Source organism: Diceros bicornis, chromosome 35 (assembly GCF_020826845.1).
Source record: "Diceros bicornis minor isolate mBicDic1 chromosome 35, mDicBic1.mat.cur, whole genome shotgun sequence".
Lineage (NCBI taxonomy): Eukaryota > Metazoa > Chordata > Mammalia > Perissodactyla > Rhinocerotidae > Diceros > Diceros bicornis.
Window position 1 is genome coordinate 310,572 of NC_080774.1, and position 21,063 is coordinate 331,634.

Genomic DNA, 21,063 nt, shown 5'->3' on the forward strand with positions numbered 1-21,063 from the left:
GTTTTGATTTGCATTTCCCTGATGATTAGTGATGTTGAGCATCTTTTCATGTGCCTATTGGCCATCTGTATATCTTCCTTGGAGAAGTGTCTGTTCATTTCCTCTGCCCATTTTTTGATCGGGTTGTTTGTTTTTTTGTTGTTCAATTGTGTGAGTTCTTTATATATTATGGAGATCAACCCCTTGTCAGATGTATGTTTTGCAAATATTCTCTCCCAGCTGGTTGGTTGTTTGTTCATCTTGATTCTGGTTTCATTTGTCTTATAAAAGCTCTTTAGTCTGATAAAGTCCCACTTGTTTATTTTTTCTTTAGTTTCCCTAGTCTGGGTAGGCATGTCATCCGAAAAGATTCCTTTAAACCCAATGTCAAATAGTGTGTTGCCTATATTTTCTTCTATGAGTTTTATAGTTTCAGGTCTCACCTTCAGGTCTTTGATCCATTTTGAGTTAATTTTTGTGAATGGCGATAGCACATGGTCCACTTTCATTCTTTTGCATGTGGCTGTCCAGTTTTCCCAACACCATTTATTGAAGAGACTTTCCTTTCTCCATTGCATGTCCTTAGCACCTTTGTCAAAAATTAGCTGTCCGTATATGTGTGCTTTTATTTCTGGGCTTTCAATTCTGTTCCATTGATCTGTGTGTCTGTTTTTGTACCAGTACCATGCTGTTTTGATTACTATTGCTTTGTAGTATGTTTTGAAGTCAGGAATTGTGATGCCTCCTGCTTTGTTCTTTTTCTTTAGGATTTCTTTAGCTATTCGGGGTCTTTTGTTGCCCCATATAAATTTTAGTATTCTTTTTTCTATTTCTGTGAAGAATGTCATTGGGATTCTGATTGGGATTGCATTGAATCTGTAGATTGCTTTAGGTAATATAGACATTTTAACTATGTTTATTCTTCCAATCCACGTGCATGGGATATCTTTCCATTTCTTTATGTCATCGTAGATTTCCCTCAATAATGTCTTGTAGTTCTCATTGTATAGGTCCTTCACCTCCTTGGTAAGATTTATTCCTAGGTATTTTATTCTTTTTGATGCAATTGTAAATGGTATTATCTTTTTGAGCTCTCTTTCTGTTAGTTCATTATTAGCATATAGAAATGCAACTGATTTTTGTAGATTGATTTTGTACCCTGCAACTTTGCTGTAGTTGTTGATTGTTTCTAACAGTTTTCCAACAGATTCTTTAGGGTTTTCTATATATACAATCATGTCGTCTGCAAATAGTGAGAGTTTCACTTCTTCGTTACCTATTTGGATTCCTTTTATTCCTTTTTCTTGCCTAATTGCTCTGGCCAAAACCTCCAGTACTATGTTGAACAGGAGTGGTGAGAGTGGGCAGCCCTGCCTCGTTCCTGTTCTCAGAGGAATGGCTTTCAGTCTTTCCCCGTTGAGTATGATGTTAGCTGTGGGTTTGTCATATATGGCCTTTATTATGTTGAGGTACTTTCCTTCTATTCCCATTTTATTGAGAGTTTTTATCATAAATGGATGTTGTATCTTGTCAAATGCCTTCTCTGCATCTATTGAGACAATCATGTGGTTTTTATTCTTTGTTTTGTTGATGTGATGTATCACGTTGATTGATTTGCGGATGTTGAACCATCCCTGCGTCTCTGGTATAAATCCCACTTGATCATGGTGTATGATCTTTTTAATATATTGTTGTATTCGGTTTGCCAATATTTTGTTGAGGATTTTTGCATCAATGTTCATCAGCGATATTGGCCTGTAATTTTCTTTCTTTGTATTGTCTTTGTCTGGTTTTGGTATCAGGGTGATGTTGGCCTCATAGAATGATTCAGGAAGTGTTCCATCTTCCTCTATTTTTTGGAATAGTTTGAGGAGGATGGGTATTAAATCTTCTTTGAATGTTTGGTAAAATTCACTGGAGAAGCCATCTGGTCCTGGACTTTTATTTTTTGGGAAGTTTTTGATTACTGTTTCAATCTCTTTACTTGTGATTGGTCTATTCAGATTCTCCATTTCTTCTTGGTTCAATTTTGGGAGGTTGTATAAGTCTAAGAATTTATCCATTTCTTCTAGATTGTCCAATTTGTTGGCATATAATTTCTCATAGTATTCTCTTATAATCCTCTGTATTTCCATGGTATCCGTTGTAATTTCTCCTCTTTCATTTCTAATTTTATTTACTTGAGCCTTTTCTCTTTTTTTCTTAGTTAGCCTGGCTAAGGGTTTGTCTATTTTGTTTATCTTCTCGAAGAACCAACTCTTTGTTTCATTAATCCTTTCTACTGTTTTTTTGGTCTCAATATCATTTATTTCTGCTCTGATTTTTATTATTTCTCTCCTTCTGCTGGCTTTGGGCTTTGTTTGTTCTTCTTTTTCTAGTTCTGTTAGGTGTAATTTAAGGTTGCCTATTAGGGCTTTTTCTTGTTTGTTAAGGTGGGCTTGTATCGCTATGAGTTTCCCTCTCAGGACCGCTTTTGCTGCGTCCCATATGGTTTGATATGGCATGTTATCATTTTCGTTTGTTTCCAGATAGTTTTTGATTTCTCCTTTAATTTCATCAATGATCCATTGGTTGTTCAGTAGCATGTTGTTTAATCTCCACATTTTTGTCACTTTCCCAGTTTTTTTTTCCTGGTTCATTTCCAGTTTCATAGCCTTATGGTCTGAAAAGATGCTTGTTATGATTTCAATCTTCTTAAATTTATTGAGGCTTGCTTTGTTTCCCAACATATGGTCTATCCTAGAGAATGTTCCATGCGCGCTTGAGAAGAATGTGTAGTCAGCTGGTTTTGGGTGGAGTGCTCTGTATATGTCTACTAGGTCCATCTCGTCCAGTTTTTCATTTAAGTCTAATATTTCTTTATTAACTTTTTGTCTGGATGATCTATCCATTGCTGTAAGTGGGGTGTTAAGATCCCCTACTATTATTGTGTTGTTGTTGATTTCTCCTTTTAGGTTTGTTAATAGTTGTTTTATGTACATTGGTGCTCCTATGTTGGGTGCATATATATTTATAAGTGATATGTCTTCTTGATGGAGTGTCCCTTTTATCATTATATATTTCCCTTCTTTGTCTTTCTTAACCTGTTTTATCTTGAAGTCTACTTTGTCTGATATGAGTATGGCAACACCTGCTTTCTTTTGTTTGCCATTAGCTTGGAGTATTGTCTTCCATCTTTTCACTCTGAGCCTGTGCTTGTCTTTAGTGCTAAGATGTGTTTCCTGAAGGCAGCATATTGTTGGGTCTTGCTTTTTAATCCATCCTGCCACTCTGTATCTTTTGATTGGAGAGTTCAATCCATTTACATTTAGGGTGATTATTGAAATATGAGGGTTGAATGTTGCTGTTTTGTCACTTATTTTCTGGTTCTTTTGCATTTCCTTTGTTTCTTGTCCCATTTGTTTTGGACTGCCAATTCAGTTTGGTTGTTCTGTCTTATGATTCTTCTAGTTTTCTCTTTGTTTATCATATGTGGTTTTAATTTGATTATTTGTTTAGTGGTTACCTTGAGGTTTGGGCGAAAAATCTTCTGTATGAGATAGTCCATTATCTGATAGCCTCCTATTTCCTTATACTAAGTCAATTCAGTCACTTTCCTCTTCCCCTTCTAAGTTGCTCTTGTTATACCTTATTCTATCTTGTGTTGTGGCTGTGTGTTTACAGTGATGAGGTTAAATTTATTTTTGGTGAATTTCTTCCTTTGATCTTTGAGTTTAGTATTTAAGTGGTTGCTAACCTATTCCGGTAAAGATCTACTATTTCTCTGATTTTGTCTACCTACTTTTCTCCTTACTCCAAGCTTTGTGTTCCCTTTCTCTTCTTGTTTTCAGGCCTGAGGGCCTTCTTGAGTATTTCTTGTAGTGGCGGTCTCGTGGCCATGAACTCCCTTAGCTTTTGTTTATCTGGGAGAGTTACTATTTCTCCATCATATTTGAAGGATATTTTTGCTGGATAGAGTATTCTTGGCTGAAAGTTTTTGTCTTTTAATATTTTGAATATATCATTCCAGTGTCTTCTAGCCTGAAAAGTTTCTGTTGAGAAATCCGCTGAGAGCCTGATGGGAGTTCCTTTGTACGTTATTTTTTGTTTTTGTCTAGCTGCCCTTAATATTGTTTCTTTGTCGTTGACCCTGGCTAGCCTTACCACTAGGTGTCGTGGTGAAGGCCTTTGTCTGTTAATATATATAGGCGTCCTGTTGGCTTTGCTTACTGGTATTTCCTGCTCCTTCCCCAGATTTGGGAAATTTTCAGCTATTATTTCCTTGAATAGGCTCTCTGTTCCTCTTTCCCTCTCCTCTCCCTCAGGAATACCTATAATTCTTATGTTACATTTTCTAATAGAGTCCGATGTTTCTCGGAGTCTTTCTTCATTTCTTTTTAGTCTTAGTTCTCTCTCTTCTTCCATCTGGAGTATATCTGTATTCCTATCCTCTAAAGTACTAATTCTTTCCTCCATATTGTCAGCTCTGTTCTTTAAAGATTCCAGATTCTCCTTTATCTCCTCCATTGTGTTCTTCATCTCCATCAGCACTGATAGGTTTTTCTTTATGATTTCAATCTCTTTTGTGAAGAAACTCCTAATCTCATTTAATTGTTTGTCTGTGTTGTCTCGTATTTCGTTGAGTGTTTTTATGATAGCTATTTTGAAATCTCTGTCATTTAGTTTATGGATTTCTGTGTCTTCGGGGTTGATTTCTGGGTGCTTGTCATTTTGTTTCTGGTCTGGTGATTTCATATATTTTTGCATTGTGGTTCCTGTGTTGGTTTTGATTTTCCTCATCCTGGAAGTCTCTGGTTGCAATTTCCACCTGCCGCCACTGTCTGGTGGTAAAGGGCTGTGTAGTCTAAGCCCCCTGCGCTCTGCCCCAGTTTTTCTGCTGCGATCTGCAGTTTTGTTTTGTTTTGTTTTGTTTTTTTCCCCACTGCGATCCACGGGTCCAGTCCAGTTTATTCAGGTCTGCCTCGGACCGCTAGATCTGGTCGAGCTGCAGACTCCGGGTTGCGGGGAGGGGGGAGCTCTCTCTTTTGCCCTCTGGGTCCCTGACATGGGAGGCTTCTCGTTTGCCCCTCTTTATCCGCTCTCTGGGTTGCTCAGATGTTGATGGTAGCCCTGTGGCTCCTCTGAGCCCTCTGTGCGGGAGTTTCCCACTGGCTGAGAGAGTCGGAAGAGCTACAGTTTCCCGCCGAGGGCCGCCCCTCCCCCCTCTCTGGGACCCGCGCGGACCGGATCGCTGATCTGATGGGGAGGGAGCGGAGTTCTCCTTACCTCTCCCCACTTCCTCCGGGGGCCCAGCACGTTCCACTCTCAGATGTGCGGCAGTGTGGATCCCTCCGCTCTAGCTTTTCGCTGTCTGGGATTCCGTTGTTGTTCTGTGGCTGTTACTTTTGTTGTATCTTGTGGGGGAAGAATTCACGGGAAAGCTCACTCCGCCATGATGCTGAAGTCACTCTCTCCTTTTTATTTTTTTTGAGGAAGACCAGCTCTGAGCTAACATCCAATGCCAATCCTCCTCTTTTTTGCTGAAGAAGACTGGTCCTGGGCTAACATCCGTGCACATCTTCCTCTACTTTATATGGGACGCCGCCACAGCATGGCTTGATAAGCAGTGCGTCGTGTGCACCCGGGATCCGAACCTGTGAGCCCCAGGCCGCCAAAGCAGAGCGCGCACACTTAACCAGAGATTAAGTGCGGGCGCTTAAGCTCCGGCCACTGTGAAAAATTTTCTAAAGTTTTTCTGTAAAAATAACAACAACGTGATAACTGTGAGGAAGGCCTGGAGGTTTTTTAAAGCAGGAAACTGAGGAGGAACCTCCTGAGAGACACTGATACTTGTTATAAAGATGCGAGAATGGACAGTGTGAGTATCTCTAGGAAACACATCAGATACATTAGACTAAAGAGCTTCTGCACAGCAAGGAAACCAACAAAATGAAAACACAACCCACTAACTGGGAGAAAATACCTGCAAATCATATATCCAACAAGGAGTTAATTTCCAAAATATATATAGAACTCATACATCTCAACAACAAAAAATTGAACAACCCAATCATAAAATGGGCAGAGGATATGAACAGACATTTTTCTAAACAAGATATACACATGGCCAACAGGCACATGAGAAGATGTTCAACATCACTAATCATTAGGGAAATGCAAATCAAAACTACAATGAGATATCACCTTGTGCCTGTCTGAATGGCTATAATTAACAAGACAAGAAATAACAAGTTTTGGAGAGGATGTGGGGAAAAGGGAACTCTCATACACTGCTGGTGGGAATGCAAACTGGTGCAGCCACTATGGAAAACAGTATGGAGATTTCTCAAAAAATTAAAAATTAGAAATACCATATGTGGGGCCAGCCCAGTAGCATAGCGGTTAAGTTCGCATGCTCCGCTTTGGTGGCCCGGGGTTCACCAGTTCAGCTCCTGGGTGTGGATCTACTCACTGCTCATCAAGCCATGCTGAGGCGATGTCCCACATAGAGGAACTAGAAGAACCTACAACTACAACATACAACTATGTGCTGGGGCTTTGGGGAAAAGAAAAAGAAAAAGAGGAAGATTGGTGACAGATGTTAGCTCTGGGCCAATCTTCCTCAAAAAAAAAAAAAGAGAGAGACATACCATATGATCCAGCTATCCCACTATTGGGTATTTATCCAAAGAACATGAAATCAACAATTCAAAGAGATTTATGCACCCCTATGTTCATTGCAGCATTATTCACAATAGCTAAGATGTGGAAGCAATCCAAGCGCCTATCAATAGATGAATGGATAAAGAAGATGTGTTATATATATATATACGTAACACACACTGGAATACTAGTCAGCCATAGAAAAGACAGAATTGTGCCATTTTCAACAACATGGAAGGATTTTGAGAGTAATATGCTAAGTGAAATAAGTCAGAGAAAGACAAATACTGTATGATTTCACTCATATGGAAGATAAACACATAGATAAGGAGAAATGATTAGTGGTTACCAGAAGAATAGGGGGCAGGGGGAGGGCGAAAGGGATAAAGGGGCACATATGTATGGTGACAGGTAAAAATTAGACTATTGGTGGTGAACATGGTGCAATCTATAGAGCAACTGAAACATAATAATACATACTTAAAATTTACACAATGCTATAAGCCAATATGACCTCAATAAAATTTAAAAAATACATGCAGATAAAACATGTATATGACTTTTTCACATGCTGAAGGTGGGGAATGAATAAATTTGTTGATTGGTGACATTAGTCGAAATTGTTAACTATTAGGAAAATATTTGCATACTTTCTCACACATAAAAACAAATTGATTCCAAATGGATTTGAATTTTAAAATAACAATATATATGATCTTATAAAGCCAGTTGGAAAAAATTTAGATGAATATTTTACAATCTTGAGTGGAAAGGCCTAAGAATGACACAAAAGGCAAAAACTCTAAATGAAATACTATCAGATTTTACTGTAAACACTTCTAATTTCTGAACTAACAAAAGTTAAAAGGCAAATGATTAGTTAGAAAATATATTTCTCACATGTATGACAGACAGGGTTAATACTATATGTGTGTATGTGCATGTGTATCTTATAAATCAATAAAAAAATGAATTCCCCAATAAAAATGGTCTAAAGACTGCCTCAGCAAATAACAGGACTTGTTTGTCCTTCTTCCCTTCTTCCTACACTTTGGAACTAATGTCGGGCACTCCCAGAGCCATCCTGGACTATCAGTTGACCATGACATGAAAGCCACTAACTAGGATGGTGCAATAGAAATAGAGAAGGAGCGTCTGATGATTTCGTGGGGCCAGCACACCAGCCTGCCTGTGGACTTCTTTTACATGAGAAAGAAATAAACTTCTTTAGTTTATTGTTTAGATCACCTTTTTCCCCCTGGGATATGCTACCATGCCTAAACCAACGGATAAAATATAGTAAGATTTCTAATGAAGAAAATAGCAGTTGCCTTCCTCATCTTTCTCTACCCTGTGTCCTCCTTCCCAGAGGAGTATAAATTAGTACAACCGGTTCAGAAAACTATTTGGCAATATTTAATGAAATGTAACATATGCTTTTTCAAAGAGATAGCAATCCCACTCCCATCAGAAATGCATATATGTGTCACCAAAATACTTACACAAAAATGTTCATGGCAACACTGTTAGTAGTAGCCAAAACTTGCAATGACCCAGCTATCCACCAACAGTAAAAGGGATGAATAAATGGATGAAACTTCACAACTACAATTACGACCACATGCACAATATAGATGAATCTAATAAACATAACATTGAGGAAAGAGACCATACCCAAAAGAGGACACATGTATAATTCCCCTCAGATCCAGTTTAAAAACAGGCCAAACTAACCATTCGGGATAGTGATTACCCTTGGGAGAGGAGTTAGAGTCTAGAAAGGGGCCAAGGGGGATGTGGAGGTGCTGGTTAGATGCATGTGTTCAGTGTGGAAATTCATGCTCTGTATTCTATGTGTACTTTTCTGCACATATACTTCAATAAAAGTTCAAATCATAAGGGTGAAATAAAGGCATCTTCTGACAAAATGATCAAAATAGTTCATTACTTCAAAGCCCCTGTAAAGGACCACAAAATCACGTACTTCAGGAAGCCATTCATTGAATCCCAAAGAAAGAGTATGCCACCCCAAAATATGCCTCTTTGGGATGTTGATTATTTTAGGTTGACTATTTTTAAGAAATAGAAGACTCAGGAAGCTTTTCTTTTACCTCCCCCTTAACTGCCTAGAAGACTTTAGGTAAATGCCTGAAACAGGAACAGCCATCACCAGAGATCTCTACAAATACGGGCTAAGTGTGGTGAGGAGATTGGGCAGGGCCTGGAGAGCAGAGTCCTCTCCTGTCCCATTGTCTCTGCAAGGCATGCAAACATCTGTTTACCAAACATTTGCTTTTCCATCTCCATGTGAATTGCCTTCCTCCCCTTGGAAGCCCCAAACCACTACACCCAATACCCTCTTTTGTCTTTAGCTGAAGATGGTATTGAAGGAGATGGCTTCGGCCATTTGGGGGATTTACTCAGTTTTCCAGAGTCTCTCCCGTGAATACACATTATTAAACTTTGTTTTACTCCTGTTATTCTGTGTCATGTCAATTGAATTCTTAGACTAGCCAGAAGGATCTAGAAGGGCAGAGGAATAGTTCTTCCTCCCCTACACAGGCAAAAGCAGTGTCTTCTGTTCAGTGTTTTTGCACTTGCCCTCATCTCCACTTGCCTCCCACCAGGGTTCCTGCAGATGAAGGGTCAGCACACAGCACAGAGGTAAATGAGGGTGGGAAGGATTTCCTACCCTGTTTCACTGGTTTCAAACATCCGGCCCCAGCTCTGACTTTCTCGGGTTCTGCTTGTGCTCCTCAGCTGCAGCACTTTGCTTGAAACTTGTGCTTACTTGCAGTCACCTGCCCATCGCTCCACCCCAGAGGCCCCTGCTTTTGGGTTGGATGCTGTGGGGTAGAGGAAGCTCACTGTCTCACGAGCAAGGCTGCCAGTTTTGGGGAATATCCGTGATTTTCCAGGTTGGACCTTTCTGGGTGCATTTTCCTATAACATATAAGAGGTGTTTCCATACTGCAATTATATTCCATTATTGTGACAAGTTTTTCAGGTTGGCCTCAATATTGCTTATAGTATTTGAAGGGAGAAATATGTTCTAGGTGGCAAGAGAATTTACTTTACATGGTGTTTAAATATAGTCCTGCCTGAAAATATTATGCTGTCATTAGGGGTGTCTTCCAGGGAAGACTGGGGTTTTGGAGGACATCTCACCCTCTCCAGAAGATGTTAGCTGACACTTCTGCTGTTGCTGTGCATTTTATGTAGCAGACCCATAACCCTTAGTCTGGAAAGGGTCCACCCACTTTGGGTAGGTTTTGAGACCACTGTAATTTTTATTTTTGAACTCTGAATCCTTTTTTACACATTTGTATATATCAGTGAAGGAAATAAACTTGTTAAAAAAGGCAATAAGACTTTCTCTGATGAAGCAAGTAAATTTAAGACAAAACCTCCTTCATTCTCCTGGATTATACCCTCACAACAGAAGTAAAAGCACCGAGTAATCATTACTGACCTCAATATGCTTTGTGTAGAATAACATCAAAACACTCGAAACCATTAACCAAGTCCTGGTGACATAACTCAAAGTGTGTGTGGTCTCTTGGAACCAGAGGGATTAGAATGTCAAGAATAGGATTTGGTAAGAGTTTTGTTCCTGAACCAGGTTTGTTTTGCCTGCCACACGATTAAGACAATCACGGAGATGACGAGTTTGCAGAGAGGAAGGATTTAATCACAAGGCAGCCAAGCGAAGAGGTGTGAGAATCTATCTCAGATCTACCTCCTGGAAAATGGGGGCTCAGGGATATCTAGGGGGTAGGGGGCAAGGTGGTCTGAAGTGTGGGAATAGATGATTGGAGGTGAGGAGAAGTCAGGTAATTGATGATCTGAGCAAGGGTAGTCAAGCTTCATGCCTCTTCATAGGAAGTATGTTCCCAAAATGGCGGCATCTGAGGCTGGAGTTTTTAGCCTCTTGATGTCAAGAAGGTCACTTGAGCATTTGTGCAGGCCCAGTTGATAGGTTGGTAGTCTCAGCTGGCCTGAAGTGGACAAGGGGTCCTAATTCCTGAAAAACAGCTCAAACATCAGTCATCATGGTGACCCAGGCTCCAGGGAGATGTCATCTATAGGAACCTAGTGGGAGTCAGATAGCATATTGCCTAAGCACAGTTAACAACCAGTGGGCTAACAACTAAAAGCTATAATTAGTAATTGCAAAAAACACTTTAGTTACTAACTACCTGACCATAAATGGCTGTTTACCAGCTTCAGTTCCACTGCTGGGTGTTACCAGAATTTGCCTTTTGAGCTTTTTTTATACATTGGGTGAATTTAGTACATTGGGTGAGTTGAGCCCTACAATTTTTCATGCTGTAAACAACAGTTAAGAGTGGGAGTCTAAGACTCTGTACTTTCTTCAGAAAAATTATCTGAAATTTCAAGTATTAATACCACAATGGATTATTATTTTTAAGGGCCTAGAGAGTATTTTTTTCCCACAACATGGGGTAATTTTCACATCGCATGTCACTGTGCTTGGAGAAATGTGGAAGAGAGATGACCAGTGAGATTTCTATCCAAGTTGAGCAGCCCAATCTTCTTAAGGCAGAAGAGAGAATTTTCCTTTCTTCATTTCTTTCTCTCTCTCTCTCTCTTTCTTTCTCTCTTTCCTTCTTTCTTTCTTTCTCTCTCTCTCTCTCTCTCTTTCTTTTTTCCTTTTTATCAGCTTCCTGGGGCACAGAGCTGGGCTGAGGCTGCATCTCATAGTCACTTTATGGTTATCATCAGTTTTACAGAGAAACAGAGTGGTTAAGCAACCGGCCTAGAGTTACCCATATAGGAAGTGGCAGAACTGGGATTTGAGAAGAGAGAATTTTCAGAGTGAACTTTGGACTTTTTTCTCTGTCATTAAGAAAAACCATTGATTTGAGCTGTTTGACCCGAGAGGTTTCCCATCACGTCTGCTTTCCCCTTGTCATCCAGCTATCTACCTCATTTTCTTGTAAGCAGGAAAGAGGTGGTTGTGATACCAGCTCAACATAAGGTTGACATGAGGGAAGCCATACTGTAGGAAAGAAACCCTGCTGTAACTTTGAATGACCTCTGACTAACTAACCCAGCTGGATATGCTCCCTCCAGGAGGTCTAACTGCCCTGTAGATTTTACAACCCCTGCTTGTGCACGTACCTCTCAGCTGCGAGAAGACGATAACTTTGTTCTTTTGAGTTCCTTAGGAATGTCATGGCCCCCTGACAGGGAGTCTATCTGGTGTGGCCACTCCCAGTCTGTAACACCAGAGGGTCAACATTCCCAACCACCTCTCCAACCCACTGGCCTATATAACTGCTTCAAGATTCTGTGCCCCCATAAGATGGTTCTTTCAGACACTAGTTGGACATCTTCCTTCTTGCTAGCAAGCTGTAATAAAATGCCCTTTATCTGCCACCATCTTGCCTCTTGACGATTGGCTTTTGTCTTGCAGTGAGCAGATCATGTCCTTTCTGCGGTAACAGTTGCCACAAAATATTTATGCTTTCAAGGATTTTGTTCATTCCTCATTTCTTTATGTGCTTGAATTTTCTCCTAGGCCCACACTGGAGCAACTCTTTGTGTCTGGAATATGGTGGCTAGCTATAGGGTATATTTCGCCAATACTTTTTCTTCTTCTTAGCATATCGCATGGTGTTTCTATTGAAATCCTGAAACACATGTTGTTTCTATCCTACATGCAGATGTTGGAAGAAGAAAAACATACAGAGAACTTAAAATGTGTTACTTCAGGGGCTGGCCCAGTGGCATAGTGGTTAAGTTTGTGTGCTCCACTTTGGTGGCCTGGGGTTCGCAGGTTCACATCCCAGGCGCGGACTTACATACCACTTATCAAGCCATGCTGTGGCAGGGTCCCACATATAAAGTAGAGGAAGATGGGCACGGATGTCAGCCCAGGGCCAACCTTCTGCAGCAAAAAGAGGAGGATTGGCAACAGATGTTAGCTCAGTGTTATTTCAATGAATGCCTCAAAAATTTCCTAAGTGAAGCTGCCTACATTTGTTGCAGGATTTTCATTATATACCTTAGCTTTGTTGAATAATGAATAAATATTTCATATCTCAGAAGCTTAAAATGATATGATGTATACTTACAATGATGTAACTTTTTTCCCTTTTTTTTGGAAATTAATTAATTAATGGGAATGTTTTGCTTTAGGTTCAAATTGCCCTTGATGAAGCTCAAGTTACTGAAGCAAAGATGAGGCCAGCAAATCCTTAGATGCAGAAAGAAGATGCTCAGCTAAAGATCAGGAAGGAGCAGGTGAGCAAATTGTTATTGTCAGAGAGTTTGCAATTCTTTTAAGAGTCAATTACAAGGCTGCTCTTGCCACAGCAGGCAGCAGGGGGCAGATATCCCGCCCTCGAGTAAATGCAAGCTGGGAGGTGGGCACTTTCCTTGGCGCAAAAGGCAAAGAGACTCCCCTTTTTTTCAGAGCATTTGCTTTAGAAAATTTGTAATTGTAAATTCTTTGTCTCTTTGAAATGTATGTAAATTTTTTAAAGGCTAAATAAGCCTCTTGCCAGCCTTATGACACAAGAATGTCTTTCTCAGGGACCTGCGGACCATCTCTGAAATGTAATCATGGGGAGGATGCCCTGACAGTGCCCTTACCTCCGAGTCTCTGTGGGAGGGGGAGCCTGACACAGAGAGCTGCAAGTCTGGGGAATGTGGACGAGAAATTAGGGGGCAGAGCAGAGGGAAGCCTCCACCCACATGTCCCAGTCCAGGGCTGGGTGCCACGTGCTTCTCATGGTTTTATCCCCAGCATCAAGCAAAGGACTCGGCTTACGGTCTTGCATCCTGTGTGCAGGATTCGAGTCGGGTCTCTCTCCTCAGACTAGACAGGGACTGTTTACTTTGCTTCCCACTTGACCTTGGGTGTGATTTTTAAGAGCTTATTCAGTGACTGTGTCCTTCATTGTTTGTGCCTGTCACTTCCCCAAGCCAGCGTGGGGGGAGACGCAGGCCAATGTGTGATGAGGACCCCTGAGGGGGCCCACAGGCTGCTCCCATCTCGGCATGGGGTTGGGGTCGCTCCACTGAACCCCGACTCAGGGGTGATGCTTTCTCACCATCACCCACACAGGCTCCTCTGTCACCACGTTTGGTTGTTCCTGGCTTCTTGCCACAGGTTGGGAGATCTGGGATCTGGAGGGGCCGTTCCCAATGTCGACACAAAATAACCAATAACCATTCTATAGACAAGAGAAATAAGGGGAGTTTACTTGAGCCAGAGTGAGGATTATAACCCAGGAAGGCCTTAGAAAGCGTTCCGGAGAAGCATGGATTTCAGTACAGTCTTATATCTTTTTAGAACAAAGAACATACATTAAACCCGCCCAGGATACATTTTTATCAAAATTTCAAAGAGGTATTCAGTTGCAAATTAGCAGGTCACTGTGACCATGATGTCAGGAAAGGGACTAATCTGGGCGTTACCAATAGGGCGTTACTTGTAGGAGGGGCAGTATGTATGCATTCTTATCTCGAGAGAGTTCATTCTTTACTTTAATGGTTAAGCAGATGTACAATGTATGTTTGATAGGCCATAAGTCAGGCTTTTTAGTTCAAGGCAAATCAGTTTTGAACCCAAATAGTTACCCCACATACCTCAATATGTGAAAATCTCTTGTCACCGTTAATCGCTACCCTTAGAATGGACCGAATGCTGAGGGTCTCAGCGTTCACAAGGGACGTCCAACTTACTTCACTTGCTTTGTTTTTTCACCTGGACACAGGTGTCAGGTGGAAAGCCCAGGGCACGAAGGGCCCTTGAGTTTCCGAGGAGACTTTGGTTTATGGAAGGTGCTTGCGGGACATGTGGAAATTTACACTTGGGAAATCTGAACCATGATGGTCTTCCCGCCTCACGCGCCCCACATTTATTCCTTTTCCTTGTTAATTCCCTACTGGCTTATTCAATTCAAAGCTGTAAACTGCTCTTGTGCTTTATCCTCCATCCCTCTCCTCTAATCCTGGTCTCTATTTCCCTGGCTGTTACTTCCTGGAGGGCCTCGGGAGGTGGAACAGGGTCTTGATCAAGACCTACATCTCAAAGAATTGAGTGTCACAAAAAGGGTGCCATTGTTTGGTTATCTCTGCCTTTGGTAATGGACAGCTCCTGTGGTGTCTTCTCTCAGTGTACGTCTGGTGAGCTGGCCTCTTTCCATGGTCATCCAGTGCAGCACTGACCTTGCTTTCAGTGACTTCCGTAGCGTGCTCTTTCAGGATTCCTAAATTAAAGATTTGGTTACATACACTGAGTTATTATTTGAATGACTTGTGAGTAGAGTTTTACGAGTACAATATATAAATGTGGTATATATACACAATGGAATATTATTCAGCCATAAAAAAAGAATGAAATCTTGCCATTTGCAAAAACATGGGTGGAACTTGAGGACATTATGCTAAGTGAAGTAAGTCAGACAGAGAAAGACAATACTGTATGATCTCACTTATATGTGGTTTCTAAAAAATTTGAACACATAGGACCAGAGAGCAGAGTGGTGGTTGCCAGGGGCTGGGAGATGGGAGAAGAGAGGAGATGTTGTTCAAAGAGTACAAACTTTCAATTATAAAATGAATAAGTTCTGGGGATCTAATGTACAGCATGGTGACTATAGGTAATAATACTGGATTGTGTACTTGAAATCTGCTAAGAGAATAGATCTTTTTTTTTTTCCCCCCAAAGCCCCAGTAGATAGTTGTATGTCATAGCTGCACATTCTTCTAGTTGCTGTATGTGAGATGTGGCCTCAGCATGGCCGGACAATTGGTGCATTGGTGCGCGCCCGGGATCCAAACCCAGGCTACCAGCAGTGGAGCGCGCACACTTAACCACTAAGCCACGGGGCCGGCCCTAAGAGAGTAGATCTTAAGTGTTCTCATCACACACAAAAGTGGTAAAAACGTGAGATGATGGGTATGTTAATTAACTTGACTTTGGTAATCATTTCACGATGTACAGTCATGCGTTACTTAACAACAGGGATGTGTTCTTAGAAATGTGTCCTTAGGTGATTTTTGTCCTTGTATGACCATCATAGAGTGCACTTACACAAATGTTGATGGCATAGTTTACAATACACCAAGGCTGTATGATACTAATCTTATGGGACCACTGTCGTATATGCGGTCTGTTGTTGACCAAACAGTTGTTATGCAGCGCATGACTGTATATGCATATTAAATCATCACGTTTTATATCTTAAAAGAAAAAAAAAAGAATATCTGCTAATAGTTTAAAATTCAAACAATACAGAAAAGTATTGGTCAGGCAGTAAAAAAACTCCCCAACATCCTCCGCAAAGGGGATACCACAGATGATATTCTGTAGATACTCGTTTAATATGATTCTGCATTTCATATGATATATTACCTATGTTATATTTATCATAAACTATTTAATTTTTTTCTTAAAATTTTTGTATACATCTCTGTGCACCCTCTTTTCCCTTCTAATTCTTGGTAGTCACTTTTAGCAGCCTGATTTTAATCTGCCACATCAGTTTCTGGCCTCATATAATAAAATATAAATAAATATACACATATAGTTTTTTCATTTTTTATTCTAAAAAGATGCATAGATATTATATATACTTTTGTGCATGTTGATTCTCTAACATGAGAACTCATGAAATCTTGTTTAGCTCTCTCATCCTTTTTAACAGAACCATAGTATTTTGAGGACTGAATGAATCACATTCTCATATTGTTGGAAACTTGTAGATTTTCCAATTTTTGCTGCTAAAGCAGCTGCAATAAAAAGAAAGAATTTTCTTCGTATACCTGTACCTCATAGTGCTCTTATTTCTGTGGGATGCATTTCCAGTTGTGGAATATGTTTGTCAAAAGAAATTCAAATGGAAGTATTCAGATTATTTTTCACAGGTCTATGCAATTCACTTAAATGTATGCAATGGCCTTTCCTCCAAATTCTTGTCATTATTAGATATTATCTCTCTTGTTGGTTTTTGTCATTCTATTAGACAGGAAATGATATTTAAATGCTATTTTAATTATTTTACTGTACATTTACTGATGAAATTAGGGTCTTCCTCTCTTTCCAGGATTGTCTAACTTCCTTTACTTTTGCATCACAAAGAAAGAATTTTTAGGACCTCAAGGGCGAGAGACCATGATTTTTCCTGAACCTTGATTCCCTACACAATGCAGTGCGACATAGTGGCAGAGTACTTTAGCTAGAAGTCCAAATTCAAGGTGTCAGCAGGGCCACACTCCTTCCAAAAGCACTTCCACGTTCATTGTAGTATTATTCACGGTAGCCGAGATATGGAAGTGTCCATGGACAAATGAATGGATAAAGAAAATGTGGTATATACATACAATGAATGTTATTTAGCCTTTGAAAAGAAGAAAATCCTGCCATTGGTGACAACACACATTCAAAATTACACCAGTTTGGTTGCGAAAAACCCCACGAAATATACTTTATATGCATTACATATACTATTGCATTAAGTTATATGATTGAGATAAAATGGGCTCCTCTGTAGAAAGCGTACAGTATGGAGGTGTCACAAGCATAGGATGGCCAATTTCATTACTTGTGTAGTAAATACTCGAACTGAATCAAAACACCATTAAAAAGGTCCCAATTAATGAATACTATTATTGGTCATAACAATAGATTTATTGAGGTCATCTAGTAATTACTTTGGCCCACAGAGACCTGTCTCAGCACCTTCATATCCCACTGAATTGTTGGGAAGAAGGATATTTGAAGGAGTGTTCCCTGCAGGTACTCACCTGTCTGATTGGAGATCTCCCCTGCAGGACAGAGGTCACGACCCAGCAGCAGACAGCCTTCCCCTCCTGAGAGTCTCTCCCGATTCCAAGGCTTCAATACACACAGGCCTCTTGGAGTCATCTACTTCTCCTTGTGCGAGTTTTGATGGATTTTGTCTTTCAAGAATTGGTCTATTTCGTCTGGGTCACCAAATTTGTAGGTAAAGAGTTGCTCATATTATTCCTTTATTATCCTTTTACTATCCATGGGGTCAGTAGTGATGGCTCCTCTTTCTTTTCTGTCTTCTCTTTTTTCTTCTTAGATAGCCTGTCTAGAGAGTTATTGGTGTGTTTTTTTGGTCTTTTCAAAGAACCAGTTGTTGGTTTTATTGATTTTTTCTACTGCTTTCCTGTTCTCAATTTCACTGATTTCTTCTCTAATTTTTATTATTTCTTTCCTTCTGCCTACTTCATGTTTAATTTGCTCGTCATTTACTAGTTACCTAAGGTGAGGTCTTAGATTAACGACTTTAGATCTTTCTTCTTTTCTAATGTATTCGTTCAATGCTATAAATTTCCCTCTAAGCACTGCTTTTACTACATTCCACAAATTTTGATAAGTTGTATTTTCATTTTTATTTAGTTTGAAATATTTTAAAATTTCTCTTGAGAGAGTTCTTTTTTGACCCACTTGTTATTTAGAAGTGTGTTGTTTAGTTTCCAAGTGTTTGGGGATTTTCTAGCTATCTGTTGATTTCTAGTTTAATTACATTGTGGTCTGAGAGCATACTTTGTATAATTTTTATTTTAAATGTGTTCAAGTGTGTTTTATTGCCCAGAATGTGATCTATCTTGGTGAATGTTCCACACAAGCTAGAGAAGAATATGTTTTCTGCTCTTGTTGGATGAAGTGGTCTATAAATGTCTATTACATCCAATTGATTGATGGTGCTATTCAGCTCAACTATGTCCTTACTGGATCTGTCAATTGTGATACAGAGTGTTGAAATCTCCAAATATCATAGTGGATTAGTCTATTTCTCCTCGTAGTTCTCTCCGTTTTTCCCTCACATATTTTGATGCTGTGTTATTAGTGCATATTCATTAAGGATTGTTATGTCTTCTTGGAGGATCAACCCCTTTATCATCATGTAATGCCTCTCATTTTCCCTGATAATTTTCATTGCTCTGAAGTCTGCTTTGTCTGAAATTAATATAGCTGCTCACAGTTGCTTTTGATTAGTGTTAGCATGGTATAGCTTTCTCCATCCACTTAGCTTTAGTGTATCTGTATCTTTATATTGAAAGACAGTTTCTTGTAGACAACATATAGTTAGGTCTTGTTTTTTGTTTTTTGATCCACTTGGAGAGTCTCTGTCTTTTAATCGGTGTGTGTAGACCATTGTTGTTCAGAGCGAGTGTTCATAGAGTTAGGTTAATATCGACCTATTTATTCCTGTTTTCTATTCACTGCTCTTGTTTCCTTTTTTAAATCTTATTCTCTTTTTCTACCTTTTTTGGTTTTAGTAGAGTATTTTATATGATTCCATTTTCTCTCCTTTCTTAGCATGTCAATTATACTGTGTTTTTTTTAATTTTGTTTTGTTTTAACTTTTCACAATGTTTGCCCTAGAGTTTGCAATAATCCAAGTTCATTCTCAAATAACACTATACTGCTTCATGGGTAACACAAGAATCTTATAACAGAATATTCCCAATTCCTTCCTCCTAGCCCTTGTAACAGCTATAATTACTGATGACATTGTTCCTCTTATTTTGAGTAAACTGTTATCTCTTAGATCAATTAAGAATAAAAAAATAAAAGGTTTTGTTTTACTTTATTTATTCCTTCTCTGACAGTCTTCCTCTGTTTATGTAGATCTGAGATTGTGAACTTTATAATTTTCCTTCTCTCTGAAGAACTTCTTTCAACATTTCTGGCAACGCAGGATGACTGCCAACAAACACAATTTTTGTTTGTCTGAAAAAGTCTTTATTTCTCCTTCACTTTTGAAGGATAATCTTGCAGGATACAGAATTCTACTTCGTGGGTTTTTTGTTTCAACACTTCAAATATTTCACTCTACTCTCTTCTTCCTTGTATGGTTTCAGAGGAGAAATCTGATGTAATTCTTATCCTTGATCCTCAATAGGTAAGGTGTCTTTTCCTCTGACTTCTTTCAGGATTTTCTCCTGTCTTTGAGTTTATGCATAGATGATATACCTAGGTGTATATTTTTTTGGTTCTCATCCTGCTTGGTGTTGAGATTCCTGGATCTGTGATTTGGTATCATTATTTTGGGAAATTCTCAGTCATTATTATTTCCAATATTTCTTCTGTTCCTTTCTCTCTTTCTCCTCCTATTGGTATTCCTTTTATATGTATGTTACATCTTTTATAATTGTACCACAGTTCTTTGATATTCTTTTTTTCTTATTTTGTTTATTTATTTTTTCCCCCAAAGCCCCAGTAGATAGTTGTATGTCATAGCGGCACATCCTTCTAGTTGCTGTATGTGGGACGCGGCCTCAGCATGGCCGGAGAAGCGGCACATCGGTGCACGCCCAGGATCCAAACCCGGGCCGCCAGGAGCGGAGCGCACACACTTAACCGCTAAGCCACGGGGCCGGCCCTGATATTCTGTTTCATTAAAATTTTTTTTCTCTTTGCATTTCGATTTGGAAGTTTCTTTTGGCATATCTTCAAGCTCTCTCATTCTCTCCTTGGCATGTCCAGTCTATTGATGAGTCCATCAAAGGCATTCTTAATTTCTGTTAATTTTTTTATCTCTAGCATTTTGATTCTTTCTTAGCATTTCCATTTCTCTGTTTATATTACCCATTTGTTATTACATGTTGTCCACTTTTTCCTTTAGAGCCCTTAACATATTAATCCTAGTTATTCTAAATTCTTGGTCTTATAATTCCAAAATCTCTGCCATATCTGAGTCTGATTCTGACGCTTGCTCCATCTCTTCAAACTGTGTTTTTGTCTTTTAGTATTTTTTGTCGTTTTTTGATTGAAAGTGCAACGTGATGTATTAGGTAAAAGGCATTGAGGTAAATAGGCCTTTAGTGTGAGATTTTGTGTATATAGGTAGGAGTTAGGCTGCCTATTGTTTGCTGTAGGTGTAGGTGATAGAGGCTAAGACTTCCTCTCTGGTGTCCTTGTTTTTGTCTCCCCTGTTATCTTTGGGTTTCCCTGGAGACTCCTTAAATAAGGTCTCAGCTGTGCAGTTCTTTCAGCAGTCACCTCCTCTTATTATACATGGTCCCTACTGATGTGTTGTTCATGTGTGGGGCTGGGGAAGCATTCTACAGATTTAGGATTAGGTCTCAGCATGTACTGAGCCTGTGTTCCTGGGCTGTGACCTTCACAAGTTCTTCTCAGGTTGTTTGGTTCCTTGCTGCCCCACCTTACGTAAGAGAGAAAGGCAGGAGGAGGCTGAGGTTGGAGGTTTCCCTTCCCCTATGTCAGGTAGGCTCCCATAAAAGCCCAGTAGCTTAGGTGCTGGTAGACAGTTTCCCTGAGGGCTGACCTTTGTTAAGGAGGACAGAATGCTCTGAGTGTATTCACAGTGGTTACTTTTCCCCTCCTCCTGCCAGAAGCACAACGTGGTTCTTCTTTGATCTACCCCCTAACAACCTAGTCTGATTGCTGGGGGTAAAACTCACGAAAGT